General features: G+C 43.8%; 1 non-coding gene and 1 pseudogene across 1 annotated transcript; one reads left to right on the top strand and one right to left on the bottom strand.

Annotated features, from left to right (window-relative positions):
* Nucleotides 1-5,637: 5,637 nt before the first annotated feature.
* Nucleotides 5,638-6,554, bottom strand: LOC134730720 (uncharacterized; annotated as a pseudogene).
* An 11,659-nt stretch (nucleotides 6,555-18,213) lies between these two features.
* On the top strand, nucleotides 18,214-18,287 carry TRNAN-GUU (transfer RNA asparagine (anticodon GUU)). Its single transcript has one exon. It is a non-coding gene; the product is annotated as a tRNA-Asn (tRNA).
* Nucleotides 18,288-26,358: the final 8,071 nt, after the last annotated feature.

Below are 26,358 nucleotides of genomic sequence, written 5' to 3'. Positions count from 1 at the left end.
CAGACAACACACTTCTAATACATGGGCCAAGAAAAAGTCTCAGGACAAATTACATATTTTGAGCTAAATGCAAGTGAGTGTGTAACTTATAAAAAAAATTTCTGGGTGCAGGAAAATTGGTGCTTAGAAAGAAATTCATAGTATTCAATGCATATGCTAGCAAAGAAAAAAGATCTACAATTAATAATTCAAACTTGCAATTTAGGAAACTCAAAAAACAAGAGCAAAGGAAATCCAAAGTGAGTGAAAAACAGGAAACTAAAAATTAGAGAAGAAATCATGGAAATTGAAAACCAGAAATCAAGAGAGAAAAATCAACAAAACCAAAAGCTAGGTCTTTAAAATAATCAATAAAATTGATAAACATGTAGCTGGTGAACAAAGAAACAATGAGAGAATATACAAATTACTAATAAAAAAAAGAAAAGAAGGTCCTCACTACTGATCTCATGGATATTCAAAGGATAACAGATGAAGATTATCAACAATTCTGTGCTCACATATTTGATAACTTGATGAATTGGACCAAGTTCTTGAAAGACACAGTCTAGCAAAACTCACACAAGGAGAAATATATAACCTAAATAGATCTCTATTTATTAATGAAATTGAATCAATGATTAACAACCTTCCAGAACAAAGCACCAGGTCTAGATGGTTTTACTACCAAACATTTAATGAAGAAATGATACCAATTATCTCTAGAAAATGGAAGCCGAGGGAACACGTCTTATCTCTGGTCTAGGAGGCACTTTAGTAGCAAAACTAGACAAATGGTTTTGAACCAGGATGTTGAACTAGTCTGGACTGCTGAGCAGCTCCTGAAACTCAGCCCTGGAAGAACTGTACAAGCAAGAAGGAAACATGGCTTACGGGACCTGTGAAAAATGGTAAACCTCCCTTAGAGACCAAGGCGGTTTTTAACTGGTGTGTGTGGAAGGTTGATGTTCACAGGTAGGAGAGAGAGAACCACATAGAGAAAAGTATTTTCGGTTCTGCTCTTGTTTGTTATTCCATAGCTACAGGCCAGCTGCCGCTCTTTCCCCTTCACGAAAGAGATTTGTCAGCGGCTCTTAATCTGCCAACGCGGCAGCTGCAATGTGACATCCTGGATCCATGTAAGTTTCACTGAGGAAAAGGGTAGATGAAAACAGGGGAGGACAAAGCAGATGATCCCGGGGCATTCTTTTTCCAGGTTTCCTTCCCAAACCTCCAGAGCTAATGGTTGTCATGGCCTCCCCACCACGCTGCTTAAAGAGAAGCAGCAAAAAGAATCCCTTGGACAGAAGATTTGCCTGGTGGAGCGTAAAACAAAAGGGAGTGATAGAAATGAGTTTCGGGGACGTGCTGCTCTCCACTCGGGGCCCATCCTTCATTTTGCCGAGACCACCGAAGACTGGAGCCTTCCTCGATAGGAAAGTTCGAGGCCCCTCTCCGCAGCTCTCCTCATCTGTACGCGGGTTCCTCCCCACACTCCTCCCTTTTCCCTGGGCCCCCTTGCCCAGGGAATCTGCCCGACCCCACAGCTTCTCTCCTTTCGGGAATGTCATTTATTTCTTAAGCTGCACTCCATCGCCAGACGTGGTCAAATGGTCTGTCCAAGGTCCAGGCAGTGAAATCAATGTCCAGGTGACTCTTTATATTTCAGGGATCGGAAGAGACTATAAAAGTCCCGCCGATTTTAGGGCCAAATATGCAAAAGTGCAGAGACTAACCAGACACACTGGCTGCTTCCAAGACAGTCTCTGCAAAGTAACTGCTTAGAGAAATTCCACTCTGGGAGGAACCCGAAAACTATCCAGTAGTTCCCTTTTTCTTCTCTTTATTATCGCGGCTGTGACCCACCTGAGGAACAGTTATGGTAAGTAAATGTAAAAACCAGAGGGCACAAAACCGGGGCCTGCATTGGCCAGGAATCGAACCCGGGTCTTTCGTGTGGGAGGCAAGAATTCTGCCACCGAACCACCAATGCCTACTGGTGTGACAATCTTTCGCTGGAAAGAGGTAAGATATAGACGTGGGAAAAAGATTCAAGATTCTCCAAGACTCCAAGGTTCTCTTTGGAAGATGTAACTAACAAAAAAGACACGCAGAGCAAAGGCTTACAGTGGAGATTTGCATCAGGCAACACCACAAAATTACGGCTTCGCATTAAAAGAGCTGACTTGAAAAAGCCTTATTTTGAAGTAGGCTCTGTACAACTGGATAACAAACCTCTGTAGGAAAAACAGAAATTCACCCAGTTTCTTGTCTCTGGTGCTATATCCAACGTGAGCCTGTGGAAAGTTCTTGCCTGGCTTCTTGATATCTTCTCTTTGCCTTCCCGCCGCTTGGGGCCTTCCAAACCCTTTCCCCCCAACCTTGACAAAAACATCAGTACTTTCCCCAAAAAGGCCTTCAGAACCCAGGGACCCCAGTTCGGAAAGCTGGACTCTTGGCACTATACCTGGGATACTCCCGGAGACCTGGGTGATAATTGAGCTGCTTTCCTCATATACCTATTTCGAATTCCTGGAAAACTCCAAAGATCAGATCTTGCTTTTTAACTTCCTATGCCTTACAGAGACCAAAACAAGAGCAAAGAAATGGACATTGCACTCCAAGATGTTTTCCCTTCACCATGCCCTGGTTGGCCACCCAAGGAGGCCAGTTCAGGGAAAAACAGTTCCATTCGATTCCATTCGACTTTAGTTAGATGCTAGGATATTACTCCTTTAGCTAATATAAAGCATTGTTTTGCTGTTTGCCTTTGTCTGATACCCATGTTTTCACTCTCGTTCTTTTGTTTCCAATAAGCCTGGTATAGATTTGCACCACTCTTTTTGTTGTTATTGTTGTTTGTTTTCTTTTTAAATGTTTTATTTCCAGTTTTACTTTAAATTTAGGGGTACATGTGCAGGATGTGCAGGTTTGTTCCATAGGTAAATGTGTGTCATGGTGGTTTGCTGCACGGATCATCCCATCACCCAGGTACTAAGCCCACCATCCATTAGCTCCTCTTTCTGATGCTCTCCCTCTTCCCAGCCCCACCTTCTGGCAGGCTCCAGTGTGTGCTGTCCCCACCCCCATCCTATCTGTCCGCATGTTCTCATCATTCAGCTCCCGCTTATAAGTGAGAACATGTGGTATTTGGTTTTCTGATCCTGCATTAGTTTGCTAAGGATAATAAGCACTGCTTTTAATATTTAACCCTTTTCTGTCCATTAAACTGTTAGAGCCAGCGTTTCCTTTTCTATCCAATCTGAGAGATTTAGATTCATTACAATTAGCAGTAATTAGTGTTATGTTGGAGATGATGGGCATAGTCTCATTCCCAGCATCTCATTGTATGATTTCTCTGTTTTTGCTTTGTTTTTTAAAGTCTCTTCCTGCCTTTCTTATCTAGACTGGTCTGTCTGGGTGAACTTTCTGTTTTCAAAATTCCATGTCCTTAGCACAGGGCACATTATGGTGGCTGCTCTGAGCAAGGCCCTTACTGTCTCTCCTTTTCTCTGTTTATCGCATTCCCATTCCCTTGTCCACTTCCAGAAACTCGTTCTGAGATGTTTAGTATATGCTCTTTTATCCCACACTTTCTCTGCGTATTTCAATAAGGGGATGTCTTTGGAAAACATACATTGTTCTTGAACAATGTGTTAACCATAAAATGTGAGTTGGTTCCCCAAACCCTTTCCAGCCTCTTTACTCCATTCTGTGTACTAGCTTCTCAATTTTTCTATTCTAACAGTAAAGTTTATGTAAAAATGGGTGAGGGGAAAGAGTCAAGCCAATTTAAAATGAACAAAACACTTGAACAGTGTTTGTTCACAAAAGAGGATTTCTTCATGTCCAAATGTCAAAAGAAATAATTATCAGCATCGTCACTCATTCAGAAAACACAAATTTAAAATGCCATGATACACCATTACACGCCCATCAGAATGGGCAACATTTAAGAGACAGGGAAAACCACTAGCTTATAAGAGTGCAGAGCAAATGTATCCCTTGTTGCTGGCAAGAGAATATGATAGTGCAACCATTCTAAAAGAGTGTCTGATAGTTTCTAATAAAGTTAAAAATATGCCTGCTCCATGACCTGGCCATTCCATTACCAGGTTTATACTCAAGAGAAATGAAGGCACAGGTCCATAAAAAGGCCCATAAACACCTTATTCACAATAGCCAAAAGTAGAAATATTCCAATCTTCCATCAATGGTATTGTATTCATCAATAACATCAAAAAGTTGAGATACATGCCATAAAATGAATGTATCTCAAAACCATTGTTGCATTCAAAAAAGAAACAGAATCAGTATATTCCTTTACGTGAATTTCAAGAAGAAGCAAAAGTAACCCATGGAGATAGAAATCAGAATGGTGATTGCCTAAGTGGGGATGGGGTGAGGACTGACTGGAAAGGGGCTCTGATGACTTTTTGGGCTGGTGAAAATGTCCTGTAACTTGATCTGGGTGATGGTTTCTTACGTCAAAATGCACTGGGCTGTGCACTTCAGATTGGAACACTTTGGTCTGTGTGGATTATACTTCAGTCATTTACTGATAGCAAAAATACATAAACAAATAAATAAATAAAAACAAATAACAATTGGGTGTTGGGGAATGACATTAAGTTTAGATTTTATTGTATTCTTTAGGCTTTACTTAAAATTCCCAGTTGGAGTGCAAACTATCCTCATGTCCTCTCGCTTGTTTCTGATTCGGCCTTAAAAGGCCCCACGGATGTTTGAAATATCTGAACCAGAAAAACGGTTATGGCCACATCGTGGTAATAGTGGAGGATTCCAATAAGGCTGACTGAGAGGGAGCACCTCACCTTTTGGGTGCTGCACTTGCTCAGAGAGGGGGCAAAAGCCCAGCCTTTCAAGATGACTGGACCCCAGCATGCAAGGTAGGGGTTCCTTCTATTCTCACCACTGCACAGAGCTCCGAAGGCACTGGTAAGTTGTAACCTCTCTAGTCGCAGGTAAAGAGCGCAGCCTAGGCAGAGGTTGGAGTCTAAAGGAAAGGAGGAGTGCCACGCCCCAGGAGGGACACTGCCATGACTGGGATTCCACCCTTGGCCGCGATGCAGAGTACTAACCAATATACCATCACAGGAAGCCGCCTGCTTTCTTCTTTAAACTTAATATAGGGCTGCTTCGGCCTAAGGGTCCCCATGATTTTCCTTCTTTCTTGGTGTCTCTCCATTTTTCCTGCCTTTCTCCCCACTCTGCTACAGTAGAAAAGATGATTTTTGTCTCTCAGGGATCCGGTCCTTACCGCTGAGCAAAGCTACTGGGAAGTTTCCTCGCCAGGGTCGCCGCCTCTACCGACTTCCTTGCTCTCCTCCTTGCAGTTACCCGTTGGACCCACCCAGTGCCCCGCTCCCGCCCTAGTGCCCCAGGCACCCACCCAAAAACAGCGCAGCTGAGCCCCCGCAGCTCCATCGCGCAGAAGGTTTACTGGAGGCCTCAGCCCGTTGTCCGCCCCACGGGATGCCAGGAAATCAATCGGAATAAACGCTTTTTAAAAAGAATTTACCGCCGGGCGCGGTGGCTCACGCCTGTAATCCCAGCACTTTGGGAGGCCGAGGCAGGCGGATCACGAGGTCAGGAGATCGAGACCATCCTGGCCAACACGGTGAAACCCCGTATCTACTAAAAAAAAAAAAAGAAAGAAAGAAAGAAAGAAAGAAAGAAAGAAAGAAAGAAAGAAAGAAAGAAAGAAAGAAAAAGAAAAAAAATTAGCCGGGAGTTGTGGCGGGCGCCTGTAGTCCCAGCTACTGGGGAGGCTGAGCCAGGAAATGGCGTGAGCCCCGGAGGCGGAGCTTGCAGTGGGCCGAGTTCGCGCCACTGCACTCCAGCCTGGGCGACAGAGCGAGACCCTGTATCAAAAAAAAAAAAAAAAAAAAAAGAACTTACTTTCCCTTCGCGACCAGCCTGGGCAACACGGTGAAATCCCGTCTCTACAAAAAATACAAAAATTAGCCCATCGTGTGGCGCACGCCTGTAGTCCCAGCTCCTTGGGGCGCTGAGGCAAGAAAATCGCTCGGCCCCAGGAGGTCGAGGCTGCAGTGAGCCGTGTTTGCATCACTGCACTCCAGCCTGGGCTACCAAGTGAGACCCTGTCTCACAAACAGAACAAAACAAAACTTCCCCATGGAAAAACAGTTCATGATTTCTATTTTCAGAGCTCTTCAAAAGACTAAAAACTGAATGCGACGATGGATTAATTCAAGTCCTAGTCGTGCGCTCTGGTGAGTGCCATACCCTGTTTCCCGCGAGGGCACCCACGAGCGACCCTCACCATCATCCCTGCCCTGGTGGAGCCCCCGTGCGGGACACAGGATCCGAAGATGGCAGCGGAAGCTCCGCAGCGGCCCCGAAAGCGACTGGGCAGGGTGGGCACAGGCTCCCTCAGTGGGTGAAGGCGGCGCAAAGAACGCGAAGATGCATCCCAGGAGCCCACCGGGCGTTCAGCTTCCCCTGAGCCTGGAGGCGGCGGCTCGGGTCGCGGACGGGGGCGTTTCCTCGGGCTTCTGAAGCAGGCGAGGGGCAGCGCGGGCGAAGGCCATTCGGCTGTCCTTCGTGCTCTAGAATATCCCAACGCGCAGGTGTCCAACACTACAATTCACCGCTCTAATCTCTCCGGTTTTCCAAGGACCTGGAACTTGCACAGTCGTCCTGCCAGGAGGGCCCCTGAAGATTGAGGGGATGGGGAGTTTGCTGAGTGCACCCTTCCTATAGCGCCCAGAAGAAGGCACGGAACGTGTACCTGTAGCGCAATTCGTTAGAGCATTCTGCTGTTAATAGAAAGGTTGGTAGTTCCAGCCGGGGCCCTGTGGCTTTATTTTAACCTATTTCTGTTGATGGGACAACCAACTCCTGATTGATCACAAGACACACATGTCCCCACTTCCTATCCACCTTAAGTCTGAGGCTTGGCAAGGGCCACCGCGCGTTATACCTATCAAACTCAGGAATCCCATAGACCTTAGAAAGGATCTCACCTGTGGTGTGATAAAAATCTTCCTTGCTCCCATGACTTGGGTCAGTTAGGTGGACATTTTGTGCTTCAAGTTTTTCATGTTTAATAATAGGAGGCCTATTACAGTAGTATCCTATCCCCAGGATGTGCCTGGGTTTACTGATTGCTCTATCAATAATGTGGCCAGTGGAATCAGTCATCCTCATGGTGATCCTCGCCAGTGTTTGTGAGAACAGCATTTCTTCTTGAGTTTGTGCATGATTTATTTAACCCTTTTCAAAATGTTTTTGAAGTGAGGTGCGTTTCATAGTTTTAGGATTACAAATGATGCTGCAATCACCATCATTCTTGTACACGTATCTGCGGTCACTTGTGCAGATTATTTCTATAGTGTGGACAACAGGATGTGCTAATTTTACATTATAGAATTTATTTAATGTTTCCAATTTGAGTACATTCTGCAAATTTATCTTTCATGGGAGCGGTACCAAATCGTATTCCAATTTGTTTCTCAGTTCTGTTAATGTCCCCTTTGTCATTTACTTGCCGGCACAACAAACTTTCTACACATGGATGTATGATATTCCAGCCTTGGTCACCCAGGATGGCATGCAGTAGTGCAAACATGGCTCACTGCAGCCTCGACCTCCTGGGGCCGAGCGATTTTCTTGCCTCAGCGCCCCAAGGAGCTGGGACTACAGGCATGCGCCACACGATGGGCTAATTTTTGTATTTTTTGTAGAGACGGGATTTCGCCGTGTTGCCCAGGCTGGTCGTGAGGGGAGAGGCACCCTCCTGGCTTAACTGAGGGGTTGTACAACAGAAGGACATGGCGGACATCGCACACAGAAACTCTGTGACATAGGATGAACTGCTAAACTTCTAAGATATTTTAAAGTCCTCCAACATCCGTGATTGTTTTCTGTGATGACCAAGTCACACTGGTCCAGAGAAGATGGGCCACAGCGACCTCTTGGAAAGCTTTCTGTCAAGTCCCTTACACAAGGGGAGCAAAATCACAAAGGTCTCAGGCAAGTTTTTTCTTCTCCCCTTTCCTCTTTTCTTCATAAATCTTGGTTTTTCTTTTATTTGCCAAAACCAATCTAATGCCCTTTCTCCCTCCTATACAATGGTAAATTAGCATGCAGATAGCTGTCCCTGTATTATTATTTGATAGATTTTTTCAGGGGCTATGTCCATAACAATTAGCACATCTGAGAAACATCACTGGAGCCAACAGAACCCTCCACCCAACAGGCATCTTGTGTAGACCTGAACCCTCAGAGCTATTAGCTCCTGTTTCCTTGCTTCTTTTAATGAATATCATGAATAGAAATTGAGCTCTTTGGCTTTTAATCACTAAGTATGGCTGTAGTACATGTCTCTGTCTCCCTCTATGTCTTCTCTCTCTCTCTCACTGTTTCTTTCTCATTTTTGCATTATTATTTTCTGTCATCAGTGGCACCAATGTGGGTTTCTGGTTTTGATGTTATGGAGTGAACTTCTGGGGACAATCTCTGTTAGGTGTTGGTTGACAAGGATCCATTCCCTGATTGGCAGTACATGACAGCTAATCTAGTCTGTGAGTCTTTCTTGATTGTCCATTATCCTAAAGATTCTGGTCTTTCCTGACATTTGAGACTGCAGCAATGAGAAGGTTTTCATATCTTGTCTATCTGATGTTTGGTAAAAGTCTTAGGGACACATTAGTTGTCAATATCTGCAAGAATGGCATCTCTGTAATAAGGATGATCTTAATACACAATATGCCACACCCCATTTCATAGGAACTCTTGGCTCCAGGAAAGTGCTATACCTAAATGGATCTTAGCAGAGGAAAGAAACTAAATTCCTAGCATGTGAGGGGAACCTTTCTTTGATTGGCATATTCAAGTTTTTCACAGCTGAAAAGTATCAAATTAATCTCCCCTAAGGATTGTGTAAATTACAGCACAGGAAGGAGAAAAAAGACAATTATAACATCCCAAATAGGCAACTGAGTCAGCAACATGAGCACTTCTGATAATTATACGAATCAAGACCTCATAATTTCCTGGAATTTAAGCAAGTCCAGCCCTTAGTAAAAATGGATGAAAAGCAATGACCTGTAAAAGTTGTCAGAATGAAAAATAGAGTCACGTATGCCAAATCCTAACAAAATTCAATCAGGAGATCATAAAGGAGGGGTGCTCACACACACATGCCTGTGATAAAAACTATTACAAGAACTCTCTGAAAACCACAACTTTGCACAAAGGCCACCACAACCTTACCCAAAGAATCTCTCTGCAAGGACATCTGCCCAGCAACTGCCTATTCATCCTTGGACTGATGCCACCCTTGTGATTATTCCTTGTGGCCAAGGATAATTGTTTCAAAACAACTATGTAACCTTCCTCATTTTCGCTGTTAAAGGTTCCCCTTCTCAGCCTGCCTGGTTGTGCCTTTGGGTCCTCATACGATAGTGCGCATATCCTGGATTGAAATCCTCTGTTTATTCCCAAACATTCACTTCTTTGGAGAACCACTCTCTCTTGGTTGTTCTTTTAGGTTGGCAACTTCGTACTCTGGAAAAGAGAATAACCTGCTAGACTCAAAAGTGTATCACAGAATTACTGAGATTTTTGGCAGAGGGGCCCTCCAGGTATCCAAGGGTGCTTAATGATTCCTTTTGTTTCCCTCACTGATAAGCATCCTTGATAGACACCACTGCCTCTGTTTCCACTTTAAATGATATTACTTATGACATTTAGATGCTTTAGAATGCCCAGTATTTTAATGGATTTTTTACATGTATAAATACACAGTATTTTCTCAGGAAACAAAGTAGAATACTTTGTCTTCCTCTGGAGGGTATAGACAAATTGAGTATCTGATCAATATAAAGGAGGTACTGCCCCAATTGTCTTATTATTACTATATGATTATTATTAATTTTCAGAGACGGGGTCTCTATTCCTCACCCAGGCTGGAGTGCAGTGGCATGATCTAGCTCACCGCTGCCTTGAACCCCTGGACTCAAGTGCTCCTCCTGCCCCAGCCTCCTGAGTAGCTGGGACTGCAGGCACATGCCACCATGCCTGCCTAGTGTTTTTATTTTTCATAGTTACGGGGTCTCACTGTGTTGCCCAGGCTAGCCCAATTAGCTTAAGAACAGTAATAACCATGTGTTTAAATTTACAATAAGAAAACTGAGACTTTTTATGAAAAAAACCCCACCTTTTTCTATGTGTGCTTTAAATGTGATGTTTCTCTGAGGGAAAAATCCTGCTGCTGAGTTTCCCAAGAGGAAAAACAAGCTGCAGGTCAGCCGAGACAGAGATGGGGTTGAGGTGATCTGTGCCTCTGGTGCCTGCCAGGGGCAGAGGGGAATTAATCTTCAGAGACAGAGAACACGACTCAGTCCTTTCATAATTTTTCACACAGAGACCCATCATTCAGTCATAGTATTCTAGGCATATAAAGAAGCAGAGGCAAGAGAAAACAAACTCAAAACAGGAAACAGTAGGTTTTTCACAGATGATGGAGACATCGAGGTTATAAGACAGTAACATTCAAATGATATGATTTAGATGTTCAGAAGAATGGAAGAGACGGTAAAAATGTTCACCAGAAAATAATAACCTATTTTGAAATAAAATGGAAATTATACAAATAAAATACGGTAATGGTAGAAATAACATAGAGATGTAATAAATACTTATAATTGGAAAGAAAATCTATTAAAGTTAGAAATAAAATGCAATAGTTATTATTTTAAAAAGTCAATAGATTGGTGTAATGGCAGTTTGGATCTATGTGAAGATGGATTACTAGCCTGAAGATAAGTAAGCGGAGACTTTCCAGACAAGCGGAGAGAGAGCTAGCAGGAAGGAAAACTAAGAAACAAGTGTGTGTATATATATATATATATGAGTTATGTCATAAATGCTTAAAATAAATTGTCACTAATGTCCTGGAAGCTGGAGGAGACAGAAAATGGGACAGAAGCAATACTGAAAAGAAATAGTTCTTACCTATGGACAATTAAGAGAAACAAACCCAACGAGGCATCAAGCCACATGTGCAAGAAGAGCTATGAACTCCAAGCAGCATAAGGACAAACAAACCACACCTAGGCATGTCATCAGGACACTGCTGAACGCGGAAGGCACATGGGAAAACCAGAGCAGCCCCCAGAGGGGGAAATTCCTATTGTGTCCAAAGGTCAGGTGCTAAATTCACAGCAGTGAAAAAGTAAGACATCATAGAGTTCTAAAATACTATCATTTTCAACTGACTGCTGGCTCCTAACCCAAGACTACAGATCTTTCAAGTGAAGGTGAAGTGCAGACCTTTCTGGAGAAGCAGCACATGCTAACTAAGGGAAATGCAAAAATGTGAAATATCCCCGGGGAATGTGGAAAGGGAACGAAGGAATGCAGGGCGATGTGTAGGTTTAATGTGTGGCTCAGTCAAATAGTACGTTTTACTAATCCAATGATCATAATGATGTCCATGTGACTTAAAATATATGGTACCTTAAAATTAATGAGAGTAACTTGAGAATCACAAGGAGGGTAAATGGAATTAAGATGTTCCAGACTTCTAGCATTGTGTAGGAAGAGTAAAAAGGTCTAATTTACTCCAAACTTTATTATACAGATTTTACAGTATGTATAAAAGTAAAAAATATATCTCAGGGTTAAACCAATACTAAAACAAGTATTCATTTTGGGATTTCGGCAGTTTAAAAATAATTAACATTATTTTTATATTAAAAATGTAAATGTAAAAAGTGTACCGTGAAGCTTAATAAATGTATAGACCCTTGTAAGTATCAACTAGACCAAGCCACATAGAACATTTCCATCAACCCAGGAAGTTTTCCATCAAAGTACGTCAAAGAGGGAGCCACTGTTGAGTCCTGATGCTTATTTTTATAGGCATCTTTTGCTAAGTATAGTGTTTGGAGGGTTTTACCCATGTTACTGTGTTTTTTCATACTTTTCCTACTTTTTTTTTTTTGCTTGTTTTTGTTTGCTGTGCATGAGGTCATTTTATGACTATATAACAGTAGGTATTAAATTCTTCTGTTGATGAAGACTGTGTTGTACCCAGTTTTTCCTTAGTATAAAAATAAGGTTACTATGAGCATTTTTTGTAGAAGCCTTATTGGATGTATGTGTTCATTTTTCATGGGTAATGAATGAAAGTAAATTTGCTTCCTTATAGGGTAGGCTTAACTCTGCAAGAAACTGCCAAATATTAGAAAAGGTGTTGTGCTCAATTGCAGTCCAACAAACACCACACAGCAATATCGTACACGCTCTGAATGAGGAAGAAGGAGAGGCGGCAACTTTCAAAATCAGGTTTTCTGCGTTTCCTTCCATTTTCTCGCAAGCCTTTAATGACATTTTTGAAGGTGGCTATGGGGACATCAAGTGTCATCACCAGCCTATTCAAGTCTTGCCACAGAGCCATGGAGATATACCCCAGGGAAGCCCAGCCAAGTGTCAGGCTTATAAACACCAGGCAGGAATAGACACCTATGAAATGAAAAGGTTCAGGTGATCCCTCCCTCTCCTCCCATGTCTGTGCCTCTCTTTGCAGCTGCCTTGTCCCTAAAAATCATCGCTCCACTTATTTTGTCAAAGATAAAGCCAGACATTAGTTAAAGCAGAGAAAACAGATTTTATTCAGTAACTACTGATAGTAGAGAACGGGGCTGAGCTGTGTTCCCATTTGTACAGAGGTGATGGCATTATAGGGGGAGAGGGAGGTAGGGGAGAGGGCAGGGGGCAGGGCACAAGTGAAACATTGTGAATGTCTGCCTCATCAGGCCAGCTGTGTCTGCTAGCTGACAATATTAGAAGATAGGATTCTAACCTCCCACAGAGACTGGAAGACAGAGGCTCAGTCCTTCCTGAGAACTACAGCTCAAAGGAATGGCTTTCAGATCCTAGGGAAAGACACACTGGAGTCCCTAGGAGATACAAACACATCTCAAAGGGATGGAGGAAGGATTCCCTTCTTAGTAAGTGCTATACAAAAGGGAGATCCTGAACCTACCATCATCAGCAGGTATTGGCTGGAACTAAAGTAAGTTCCTCTGGCAGCCTTGAGCTTTCTGGGGTAGGCATTGTCATGGGAGCCTACAGTCACCCTCCAGACAAAGCCTTATGTCCCAGAAGCCATGATAGATCTCTTAGCCCAGAGATTTAAACTGAATCATTGTGTGCTGAGTTTGGTGTTTCTCACTTTCCATCCCCCCATTCCATTGCTTAGATTTTAGTCCACTCTGTCAGATGTACAAGGCCACGGGCCATTTTCAGTGGCTTTCAGGCAGCCCAGGCATATCTATTGAGACCTGAATGAAAATAAAAAAAAACAAAAAAACCCCATGAGATTGAGAGTGGGCCCCACAATAGGTATCCATTACCCATATTCAAGGAGATGGACATGAATATTTCTAGGCTTTATCAAAATGGAAAGTGGCTTATGGAGTCAGGATGAAATTCAAACTTACATTAGCACTGCGTATAGCTTATTGATATATTTTTATATCAAAGCCATGACAAAATGACAATCCACAAGTGCAAAGGTATGTAGGGGTTGGGGAGAGACTCCATAAGGTCAAAATTAACCTCACTCTATTTATTTATTTTTATTTTTAATTTTTTTGAAATGGAGTTTCACTCTTGTTGCCCAGGCTGGAGTGCAATGGCGGGATCTTGGCTGACTGCAATCTCCACCTCCCGGGTTCACATGATTCTCCTGCCTCAGCCTCCCGAGTAGCTGGGATTACAGGCATGCGCAACCATGCCCGACTAATTTTTTGTATTTTTAGTAGAAATGGGGTTTCACAATGTTAGCCAGGCTGGTCTCAAACTCCTGAGCTCAGGTGATCTGCCCGCCTGGGCCTCCGAAAGTGATAGGATTACAGGGGTGAGCCACCGTGCCCGGGCAACCTTACTTTCAATGAAACTGTTACATGTTGCTTCTGTAAGAGAAAGGAAGACAATGTTGGGCTGGAATACATTAATTGTCATGGGATAAACAGGCAGGACGTGATGCTACATTTGTTAGTCACTTTTATTGAGAGTATTTGTGAAGATGAATTTTTCTGTCAGTTTGAACGGGCCATGGGGTGCCCAGATATTTGGTTAAACATTATTTCTCACTGTGTCTCTGAGAGTGTTTCTGGATGAGATTGACATTTGAATCGGTAAACTGAGTAAAGCAGATTGCCCTCCCCAGTGTGAGTGGGCCTCATCCAACCCACAGAAGGCTTGAATAGAATGAAAGGCTAAGAAAGAAGTCTCTGCTCCACTGTCTTTGAGCTGGGACATCAGTCTTCTGCCTTGGGCCTTGGACTTGGTAGAGAACTATATTCCACTCTCCTGGGTCTAGAGCTTACTCAGTGTAGACCTTGGACTTCTCTGCTTCCATAATCACATTAGCCAATGTAAATCTCTGTGTGTGTGTGTGTGTGTGTGTGTGTCTGTGTGTGTATCCTGCTCGTTTTCTTTTTCTGGAGAACTCAGACTAATGTAGTAATATATACCACTTGCCAGTCTTTGTCTCTATGCTTTTAAAAGGTATGGAATAAATAAATAAAACCCTGGAGGTTTCTCAAAGAAGAACAGCAAAGGAAATGAATTCTGACAGGTTTTGCACTGAGGACATTCAGGTGTGAGGAAAACATGAAAACCACTATGCTAGGGAAAGCAAATGCTATTGAGAATGTCTCACAAACACAACTTACACGTCAGTAGGTAGGTTTGACCCTCAGAGTGGGCACATTTTACTCTAAGTGCACTTTCGGTGAAACTTAAGATGAATCTAGGACTCTCACGATGGACGTATTTCTCTCTGTGTGTATACATATATCTATAGAGAGAGAGTGTGTGTATATATTATATATATAATATATATACACAGAGAGAATGTGTATATATATATTTTAATATATATATATATATACACACACACACATATATATATACACACACAGAGAGAGAGAGAGAGAGAGAGTCTTACTATCTTATCCAGGCTGGTCTCCAACTCTGGGCCTCAATCAATCATCCCGCCTCCCCCTCTCAAAGTGCTCAGATTACAGGCGTGAGCCACCTCATCCAGCCCATTTTCATATTTTTAATTTAGTTCAACCATTGTGGAAGAGACTGTGGCGATTTCTCAAGGATCTAGAATCAGAAATACCATTTGACCCAGCAATCCCATCACTGGGTATATACCCAAAAGATTATAAATCATTGTACTATAGAGACACATGCACACGTATGTTTATTGCAGCACTATTCACAGTAGCAAAGACGTGGAACCAACCCAAATGCCCATCAATGATAGACTGGATAAAGAAAATGTGGCACATATACAGCATGGAATACTCTGCAGCCATAAAAAAGAAGGAGTTCATGTCCTTCACAGGGACATAGATGAAGCTGGAAACCATCATTCTCAGCAAACTAACACAGGAACAGAAAACCAAACACCGCATGTTCTCACTTATAAGTGGAAGTTGAAAAATGAGAACACATGGACACATGGAGGGGAACATCACACACTGGGGCCTATAGGGGGGTGGGGGGCAAAGGGAAGGATAGCATTTGGAGGAATACCTAATGTAGATGATGGGTTGATCGGTGAAGCAAACCACCATGGCACATGTATACATATGTAACAAACCTGGACGTTCTGCACATGTATCTCAGAACTTAAAGTATAACAAATTTTTTTAAATTTAAGTACACATTCCAAAAATTATATAACAAGTACAGGAAGCCTCCTTTATGCCAGTTTTACAAAAACAGAAAAGATGATATATCAATGACAAGGCATCAAAGTGGCAACATAATAAAGTAGTGAGAGAGAGAAAAAAAGTTATTTTGGAATTCTATGCCACAATGAAAAATCTCTAAAAAATGTGACTGAAATAAGGACATTTAAAGACATACACATGCGCAGTGGCTCACATATGTATCCCAGCACTTTGGGAAGCCGAGGCGGGCGGATCACTTGAGGTCGGGGAGTTGGAGACCAGCCTGGCCAACATGAAAACTTCGTCTCTACTAAAAATACAAAAATTAGCCAGGTGAGGTGGCACATGCCTGTAATCCCAGCTACTCAGGAGGCTGAGGCATGAGAATCACTTTTACCCAGGAGGTGGAGGTTGCAGTGAGCCCAGATCATGCCACTGTACTCCAGCCTGGGTGACAGAGTGAGACTCCATCTTAAAAAAATACAAATAAAAATAAAGACATACAAATAAATGAAAGCATTCACCGACCCGCACTACAAGAAATGTTGAAGGAGTCCTCCAGGCCTAAGGATAAGGATACCAGACAGAAATCTGAACCTACACAAATAAATGGAGACGACTGGAAATCGCTATGTATGTACTTAGATGTTGGGGTTTATAACATGTCTAAAATCAAATGACATGGCAACACTAGCATAAAGGCCAGAAGGGAAGGTATAATGTCACTTGAGGGCACACTGATAAAGATGTATTCTAGAAACCTTAAAGCTATCACTGACATAACAAAAGAAAGAATTAATAGCTAATAAGCCAAAAAAGGAAAGAAAATTGAATGATATAAAAAACCATGTAATCACTATGCTGGAGCAGCTGCTCTCCAGGCCTCTATCCTATAGAAATACACCAGTGGCCAATGAGAAGTGTACAAGAATGATGACTGCAGCATTGTTTGTAATCATAAAGTAATAGAACCAACGTAATTTATTTATTTATTTATTTATTTATTTATTTATTTATTTATTTCCTTTTTTTGAGACAGAGTCTCCCTTTGTCGCCCAGGCTGGAGTGCAGTGGCGTGATCTCGGCTCACTGCAAGCTCTGCCTCCCAGGTTCACGCCATTCTCCTGCCTCAGCCTCCCGAGTAGCTCGGACTACGGGCGCCCGCCACTACGCCCGGCTAATTTTTTGTATTTTTCAGTAGAGACGGGGTTTCACTGTGTTAGCCAGGATAGTCTCGATCTCCTGACCTCGTGATCCGCCCGCCTCGGCCTCCCAGAGTGCTGGGATTACAGGCGTGAGCCACCGCGCTCGGCCAAACCAACGTAATTTCAAAGATACATGAAAAGGTTTTATTTATTAAACAAACACAACAATTTAACAAACAAACAATGGAAGCAAGTCCTTATGCCAAAAGGAACACAGAGGGTCATGATGATGCTACTCCTCCAAGGATGTCAGGGTTCCCAGACGCCTAGTTTTCGGTCTAATTTTTCTGGAAGATCTTATTCTTGGGGAGCTACAGATTCTCACGTTTGGGGCTCTTTCAGGTTCTATCTCCGTTTTCCCCTCAATTCCTCCCCATTCTGCTACAATAAAAACACAATTCTCACCTCCGGAAGATCCCGCCTCTGCCTCCGCACGAGCCTTTCAGGTCTAGATGTCCGGTCCACCGCTCTCCGGCTTCTTTCCCCGCTTTTGCTTTACCCTTCCCCCGCTCCCGCCCTCCAGCCCCACGACCCGACCACTGTCCAGCTGAGCCTCCGCGGCTCCACTGCGCAGAAGGTGCACTGGAAGCCCTGCCCGTTGCCCGCCCCGCGGGGTGCCGAGAAATCAATCTGAATAAACGTCTCGTAAAAAGAACTTCCCCCATGGAAAAATCTCTCATGATTTCCATTCTCAAGGCTCTTCAAAGGACTAAAAGATAAAGGCGACGACGGATTCATTCAACAAGTCCTAGTCGTGCGCCCTGGTGAGTGCCAGACCCTGCTCCCCGCGAGGGGATCCACGAGCGACCCTCACCACGATCCCTGCCCTGGTGGAGCCCCCGTGCCGAACACAGGATCCGAAGAAGGCAGCGGAAGCTCCGCAGCGCCCCGAATGCGACTGGGCAGGGAGGGCACAGGCTCCCTCACTGGGTGAAGGCTGTGCAAAGAACGGGAAGAGCCATCCCGGGAGCCCACCAAGCGTTCAGCTTCCCTTGAGCCCCCTGGCTGCTCGAACCCGGGTCGCAGACCGGGGCGTTTCCGGGGGCTTCTGAAGCAGGCGAGGGGCAGGGCGGGCGAAGGCCATTCGGCTGTCCTTCTGGCTCCAGAATCTCCTAACGCGCAGGTGTCCAACGTGACCAGCGCGATTCACCGCTCTAATCGCTCCGGTTTTCCAAGGCCTTGCTCAGTCATCCTGCCGGACCAGCCCTGAGGCTGGAAGGCACAGGGGAAATTTGTTGAAGGCGCCCTTCCTATAGCGCACAGTAAAAGCAGTAGTTCTTGTCTCTGTGGCGCAATCGGTTAGCGCGTTCGGCTGTTAACTGAAAGGTTGGTGGTTCGAGCCCACCCGGGGACGCTTGCTCTAGCTTCTAAAGCGTTCGTGTATTATCGATCACTAGAGAATCTTCCCTTTTTCTTCCCATAGTCCCAAGTCCTATAGGTTCCAGGCCAGCCAGGGATGCTTACTGCAGGGAAGGTTTTATCTTCTCAGGATTCTAGGCACAGTTAACAGAGATCCCTGTCAAGGGCCATTCCCCACACTCCCCACACCCTCGCCTCACAGATCCGATTCAGACAGAGAATCTCCTGAAATGTCATGCTGTCTTGTGCCTGTGTACAAGAAACAGAGACCAAACGAGTCACTTCTGGTGCCTACAAAATCCTCATGCTGCCCCTTATAGGCTTGGATGGGTTATATGCCAACCTTAATTTTTTCATTGTTAATAGGAGGCCTAGAGAGATATCCTATCCCCAGGATGGGCCTGGATTTACTGGTTGCTCTATCAATAATATGGATAGAAAGTGGAATCATTCATCATCATAATAATCCTCTTCATCATTTTTGAAAACAGCATTTTTTATCAGTCAGTTTGTGCATGATTTATTTAACCGTTTTCAAAATGTGTTTGAAATAAGGTTGGCTTCATGGTTTTAGGATTTCAGAGAATCCTGAAATCGTCATTCTTGTACACATATCTTTGGCCACTGATAGTTCTATAGTAGCATAGAGAACTGGATGTGCCACTGCTATATTACAGGCTTTTTAATTTTTATTTTTAGTTTTTGTGACAGGGTCTCATTCTGTCTCTAAGGCTGGAGTGCAGTGGCCTGATTGCGTCTCACTGTAGCCTCAACTTCTCAGGCTCAAGCGATCCTCCCGTCTCTCAGCCTTCCAAGTAGCTGAGACTGCAGGAGTGGGCCATCATGACCTGCTAATTTTTATTTGTTTTGTAGAGAAGGGGTTTCACCATGTTGCACAGGCTGGTCTCCAAACTCCTGGGCTCAAGCAGCTCCGCGGCCTTGCAAAGTGCCAGGATTTACAGGCATGAGCAACTGCAACGGGTCTTATGTAATGCCTCTAACTTCAGCACTTTTAGCAAATTTATCTTCTGCGGGAAAGGTATCAAATCATATTCCAATTTATTTCTCAACTCTAATACTGTCCCTTTCTTCATTTACTTGCTGGCACAACAAACTTTCTCCCCCTTCCCCCACTTTTTTTAGACTAGGTCTCACTCTGTCACCCAGGATGGAGGGCAGTGGCGTGATCTCAGCTCACTGCAGCCTCCACCCCCTGGGCTCTAGTTATCCTCCCACCTCAGCCTCCAGAGTAGCTGGATCTGCAGACATGCACCACCGCATTCAGCTATTTTTTTTTTTTTTTTGTAGAGATAGGGCCTTGCTATGTTGCCCAGGTTGGTCTCCAACTCCTGGGCTCAAGAGATCTATGTGCCTCAGCCTCCCACAGTGCTGGGATTTCAGGCGTGAGCCACTGTGCTAGCCATGAGCCCATGATATTCTAATAAGGGGACAGGTGCCTTCCTGGCTTAACTAAGGGGATGATACAACAGAAGGACATGGTGGACATGACACATAGATATTCTGCTGCATAGGATGGACAGCTAAACTTCTAAGACATTTCATTTTATTTTATTTTTTGAGACAAGGTCTTTCTCTGTTGCCCAGGCTGCAGTGCAGTGGCACAATCATAGTTCACTGTAGCCTGAACCTCCTGGGCTCCAGTGATCCTCCCACCTTAGCCTTCCAAGTAGCTGGGACTACAGGTATGCACCATCATACTTGGCTATTAAGAAAAATAATAATTCTGTAGAGATGTGGTCTCACTAAATTGCCCAGGCTGGTCTCCAACTGCTGAGCTCAAGTGATCCTCCTGCTTTGGCCTCCCAAAGAGCTGTGCTGAGATTACAGGCATGAGCCACCATGGTTGGCCCTGTTTCTTTTTAAAATTTAATTAATTTATTTTGAGTCAATATTTTATTTTCTCTGGAAAGATAAAGGGAACAAGTTTTTTCCAGAAACATGCATATGGTATGGGCCCAGTGATACCCTGATCCACCCCTTAGGCTTCAATTACCCATTTTAAAGTAGTTCATAAGCTGACTCGTTGGAATTCAGACAAAATGATAGCATGGGGAAAGCAGTGTATTGAAAATCATCGCCTACCATTGCGCAAAAGGTTTATTCTTGCTGTACTGTCTGTTCTGTCCCAAACATAATCCTGGAAAACCCCTTCATGTGTCACAGGGACATTGTATCTTTAGGACCTTTTGAGACATGGCAGTTAGACTTTATCCAGCTGTCTCCATCTCAGGGTCACAGATACTTTCTGGTGCTAATTTATACGCGCTGTCGCTGGAGTGAAACATTTCTGTGCCAATGAGCCACAGCCCAAGCAGCTGGTAGACTGTGATTAGAGAAAATCATTCCTCATGGGGAGTGCCATCTGATCTCCATAGCAACTGAGGAACACACCTTATCAGTCAGATAGTTGGATCCATTTGTAACGTTTGGCCTATGTCCCAACATTTCCATTGTGCCTATCACCCCTAATCCTCTGGACTAGTGCAACTTAATAATGATAAGATAAAAACTCAAAAGGGAAGTTTTTAACCTTCCCTGGCCAAAGATCCCCCACTGTTTCTGGAAAACTTCCACTCCCTCCCTTTGAAATTAGAACAGGAAGACCCATGCAGTGGTTAGATGAAGGGGCTTATGAACCTGCACTGCACTTCTTAAAGGTAACATTCTCCATTATTTCTAAGGTCTCACAAAACTTCTTATGAAGAGCTCCAAATTAATAAAGGATGCCTTTCATAATGAGCTGATGGGAGATGAAAATATCAAAAACTATGCCTATAAACTGGAGATGTCGCTTACTGGAAACAACATCAAATAAAATACTCCCTCCAAGTCCACTGGAGGGCACCACGTAGGTATTATTAATATTAATTTATTTTTTTGAGATAGGGTCTCACTCTGTTGCCCAGGCCGGAATGCAGTGGCGTAATTATGACTCAATGTAGCCTTTATCTCCTGGGGTCAAGCCATCTTCCTGCCTCAGTCTCCCAAATAGCTGGGACCAGAGGTGTGGGCCACTGCACCTGGCTCACATCAGGTATTATTGCCTAATCTCTGTGGCAGTAAATATAAGGGCATTGACACACAGATTCATGTTTCTCATATCTAAAAGGCAACCCTACCAGAGTGGACATCTGTCAGTGGAGGTTTTCACTTAAAGGTGACCTGCCACCTTCCTGACGAAGATGGCAAGTAGCTGACATCTGTTGTAGCCCACTTCCACCCAAGATACTGGCCTGTATAACCAGCTATTCACAATTCCAGTGCTCACTGCACCTGGAAGAGTTAGTCTCTTTTTCTCTTGACTGGAATACATGCACCATCAGGGCTCCTTTAAGTTGTAGGGGTCGTATCCTATTGGTTTTGGTAAAATCACCCTATATGTATATTCTCTAAAGATATGACACACTAGTCCTATTGCACGTACATGTATATACATATACATACATACATAGCAAAATGCCTATGATCAGATTTCTGTTTTACTGTCCTTAATTAATTTGATTACATCAGGGAGGGATAATTCTCTGATCAGAATCTCACAAACCATTGCCACTGTGGGAAATGTGACAAGGTGCTGGGTTTGCCACCTTAAACCACCAACCACTTTTGACCATAATGACCCATTGGTACATCCTGTGCCAAATTTCACCTGTATTCCTCCTGATTGCACTCACGATGCAACTCGGGGTTACATCAAGCAAAACCTGTTTATCGAATCTGTCTGACTCATCCTAACCTTCCTGCCGTACGTCTCAGTTTAACCCATCATAATTGTACTGTCAAAATAACTGCCTGTAATCCCAGCACTTTGGGAGATCGAGGCAGGAGGATCACTTGAGCCCTGGAGTTTGAGACTATCTTCCTGGGCAAAATGGTGAAACAATCTCTACAAAATATACAAAAATATACAGTTGGGTGCATGGTGGCACCCAACTGTAGTCCCAGCTACTCAGGAGTATGAGCTGAGAGGAGACTTGAGCCCAGGAGTTTGAGCCTGCAGTGAATCCAGATGACACCACTGCACTCCAGACTGGGCAAAAGAGTGAGACCCTGTCTCAGAAAGTAAATAAATAAGCAGGGCGTGGTGGTGTGTGCCTAACTCCAGCACTTGGGAAGCTGAGGTAGGATGATTCATTGAGCCCTGAAGGTCAAGAGGTCAAGACTGTACTGGGCTGTCATGTTGCCACAGCATTCCAGCCTGGGCAACAGTGAGACCCCGGTTGCGAAAAAAACCAAAGATCAGAAAGAAAACCAACAAAAAATTGTTGCCTCACTCTGAAATGACAGTGGTAAACACCATGATGCTATTGGAAAGTTAAGAGAAAAACACTCCCTCCTGCTATCAGGATCCAACCTGCCCTCTTGCTCTAACATGTCTGACCCATGCATGGTTTAAATGCCGAAAGCTGATGTACCCAAATTATACTACACTTACCTGTTGTGCACTAGCATTTATTTGGTCTGTGGAGGAGATCACCATCTATGGCCCTTAAATGTCTAAAGACATGGAATGATGAAGTGCAATGTCTTTTAGGATATTTGGTCATGCCTATATATATATATATAGCTCTGAAGAAACCCAACATTGGATGAGTGGGGAGGCCGAGGCGGGTGGATCACCTGAGGTCAGGGGTGCAAGACCAGCCTGGCCAACACTGTGAAACCCCGTCTCTACTAAAAATACAAAAATTAGCTGGGTATGGTGGTGTTCACATGTATTCCCAGCTACTCAGGAGGCTGAGGTAGGAGAATCACTTGAACCTGCGAGGCAGAGGTTGCAGTGAGCCAAGATCATGCCACTGCACTTCAGCCTGGGAGACAGAGCGAGACTCCATCTCAAAAAAAAAAAAAAGAATTGGATGAGTGTCCTCAAACTTTTCACTAGGCATGCCCACCACTCTATTTTATTAATAGATGGAGGTCCTATTGGGAGAAAACTTGCTAATTACCTGCCTGACCATTAAGAAAGTAGCTCCATACATTTTTGGGGGAGCATGCTTTTGCTTTGATGGGATGTTGCTTCCCGTGGTTAGAAATCCTTCTTTAACCTTAGGTAACATTGCTGATAAAAACCGGGCATGGGGGCTCTGGCCTATAATCCCAGTGACTCAGAGGCTGAGGTGGAAGGATCACTTAAACCCAGGAGTTCCAGGCTGCAGTGACCTATGATGGCGACAGTGCACTCCAGCCTGGGCGACAGAGCCACTCCTTCTCTCTGAAAGAAAAATAAAGAGTCCAGGCTTGGGGGCCTATGCTTGTAATTCCAGCACTTTGAGAGGCTCAGGTGGGAGGATTGCTTGAGCTCAGGAATTTGTGACCATCCTGAGCAAGACAGCGAGACCCTGTCTTTCAACAAACAAACAAAACAATCAAACAAACAAAAACAAAATTAGCCAGGCATAGTGGTGCATGTCTGTAGTCCCAGCTACTCGGGAGGCTGAGGTGGGAGGATTGCTTGAGAGAGGGAGGTTGAGGCTGCAGTGAGCTGAGACTGCACCACTGCACTCTAGCCTGGGCAACACAGCAAGACTGTGTCTTAAAAAAAAAAAAAAAAGAAGAAAGACAAAAGAAAGAAAGAAAGAAAGAAAGAAATATTGCTGATGAAACTGTAGCCTCTTTCACAGCTCAACAAAAAGCTATTTATTCACTGGCTAAGATTGTACTAGATAATTGCATTACTTTAGATGATATATATTTTCAAAGACAATATTATTCTTATTTAAAAATGGTTAGAACCTGGGCACGGTGGCTCATGCCTGTAATCCCAGCACTTTGGGAGGCCGAGGCAGGTGGGTCACCTGAGGTCAGGAGTTCGAGATCAGCCTGGCCATCATGGTGAATCCCCATCTCTACTAAAAATACAAAAATTAGCTGCACACAGTGGCGTGTGCCTGTAGTCCCAGCAACTTGGGAGGCTGTGGCAGGAGAATCACTTGAACCCAGGAGGCAGAGGTTGCAGAGAGCCGAGATTGTGCCACTGCACTCCAGCCTGGGAGACAGAGAGAGAGTCTGTCTCAAAAAACAAAACAAAACAAAAACAATGGGTAGATACAGCAGCACTTACGAGAGTTCATAAAAGGAATTGTACATTGTCGAGTGATAGTATGGAGAGAGCAGCCCCCTGCCCACCTGGTTGTGATCTCTGCATAACGCTTGCCCACAACCACCTTCTCCACTTAGTACAACGCAGCCCAGAACACCAAGGGGAGAGCCCCAGCAACAGCAGCCTCCGCAGCCCGCTTTAGATGATGGATTTAGCTGAGCAGGGAGGTGGATGTGTGGTGTTTACAACCTCTTGTTGCGTATACAAAAATAAATACTTCCCATGAAGTAGAACCTCATCTAGAAAAAATTAGAAGTCATTTGGCTACAAGAAATCATGAAAGAAGAACTGGGATGTGATGTTTTCCCTGATGTTTTTCGTTGGCTCCCTAATGGAATAGGTTCCCTTACTGTTCTGGCATACGGATTCTCTTTGTGATTCTCATTCTTGTGTGAATTATATCTGTGCTATTCAAATTATTAATGTTATATATTTCCTGTTTTACTTCTGAGAAAACTGATTTTATGGTATCTGAAGACTAGAGATGATTAAACAAGTGACAGCTGTAGATTTAACTGAAGTCTCTCTCTCTTCTTTTCTTTTCTTCTTTTTTTTTTCTACTCTGTGACGTACTTTCAATTGGGCTTTGGGGCGCTCTTAAAAATTCCTCAGTGAGGCAGCTCCTGTCCTCCCCTGCCCTCAGCGTGGGAAAGACTATCCGGGAATGAGTGTTCCTGGCAAAGAGGGACACCTTGGCTGAGCTTTTGATGATCAATGCTTTAAAAAAGAAAGATTTTTAAAAGAATTTTTATCTGAGGAATGTGAGCCACTTCACATGATCAGAGAGACATTAAATCAAGACAGCAACCACTTTCTGCTTCCTTCCTTTTGAGCTATGTATTCATCTGTTGAAACTGCTTGCTATCACCCCAGGTAGCTGTAAATTAATCTAATAATGCCACACCAAACACTGTATCCCACACCCTATAACAAGGGATAGCCAAGCTCTCATCAATGCTATTTCTGAAAACCAATGAGAATTCCTGACAGGCACCTTTCTGTCAGCCCATTGTGCATCCCCCCTTTTGACCTTTAAAAACCTGCTTGTGACAAAGGCCCAAGGGAGCTCAGATCCAAGGTTCTTTTGGTGTGAGTCTTCCAGGCAGCTGTCTTCATGTTGGCTCAAGTAAACTCTAGATTCTATTTTGTGCTTCAGCCTCTTTCTTTTAGGTCAACATGTTCAGCAACAGTAGAATAAATAAATAAATTGGCCTATATTCATACAAAGGAATACACACAGAAACAAATAACCACATGAATAACATGAAAAATTCATAGATGTAAGACTGAGTGAAAGAAGTCAAACCTATGCCTCTGCTCCTGAGACCGACTTTGCAAAAATTATAACTGGGAGAATTATCACAGCGAAAGAGATCTGACCTAACTGCTTCCGTCTTGCTTCCAGCGTCCAAGCTGTCCTTGTTCATTCCTGGGCACAGGCCAAAATAACTTTGAGAGGAACTTAGTTTATGGTTTAGCTGTGAAACAAAGATGATAACAGCCCTTTCCCAAAACAAATCCCCTTCCTGCCTGAGGAGTAGACTGCCTTTGCAGGACTAACAAATTAGCCACAAGATTAGAAATGATGGTTTAGGATCATGCAGCCTCCAACTTACGAGACTCTAAACCTCCCTGAATTGTGCCTGGGGATCACATCACTATTGTAAAACCTAAGATTAGTGCGTGAGGTATTTTGTAGCCCTGCACTTGATGCATCAGCTGGCACCACCCAGATGGATAAACCAGCTCATCTGATCTTGTGGCCCCCACCCAGGAACTGACCCAGCTCAAGAGGATGCTTTAGCTTCCTTTGAGTTCATCTCCGACCTGACCAATCAGAACTCCCAACTCACTGGCCCCCACCCACCAAATTATCCTTAAAAATTCGGGTCCCAGAATACTCAGGAAGACTGATTTTGGTAATAATAAAACTGGTCTCTCA

This window comes from Pan paniscus, chromosome 1 (genome assembly GCF_029289425.2).
Source record: "Pan paniscus chromosome 1, NHGRI_mPanPan1-v2.0_pri, whole genome shotgun sequence".
In the NCBI taxonomy this organism is placed as follows: domain Eukaryota; kingdom Metazoa; phylum Chordata; class Mammalia; order Primates; family Hominidae; genus Pan; species Pan paniscus.
This window is presented reverse-complemented; position numbering and strand designations above follow the sequence as displayed.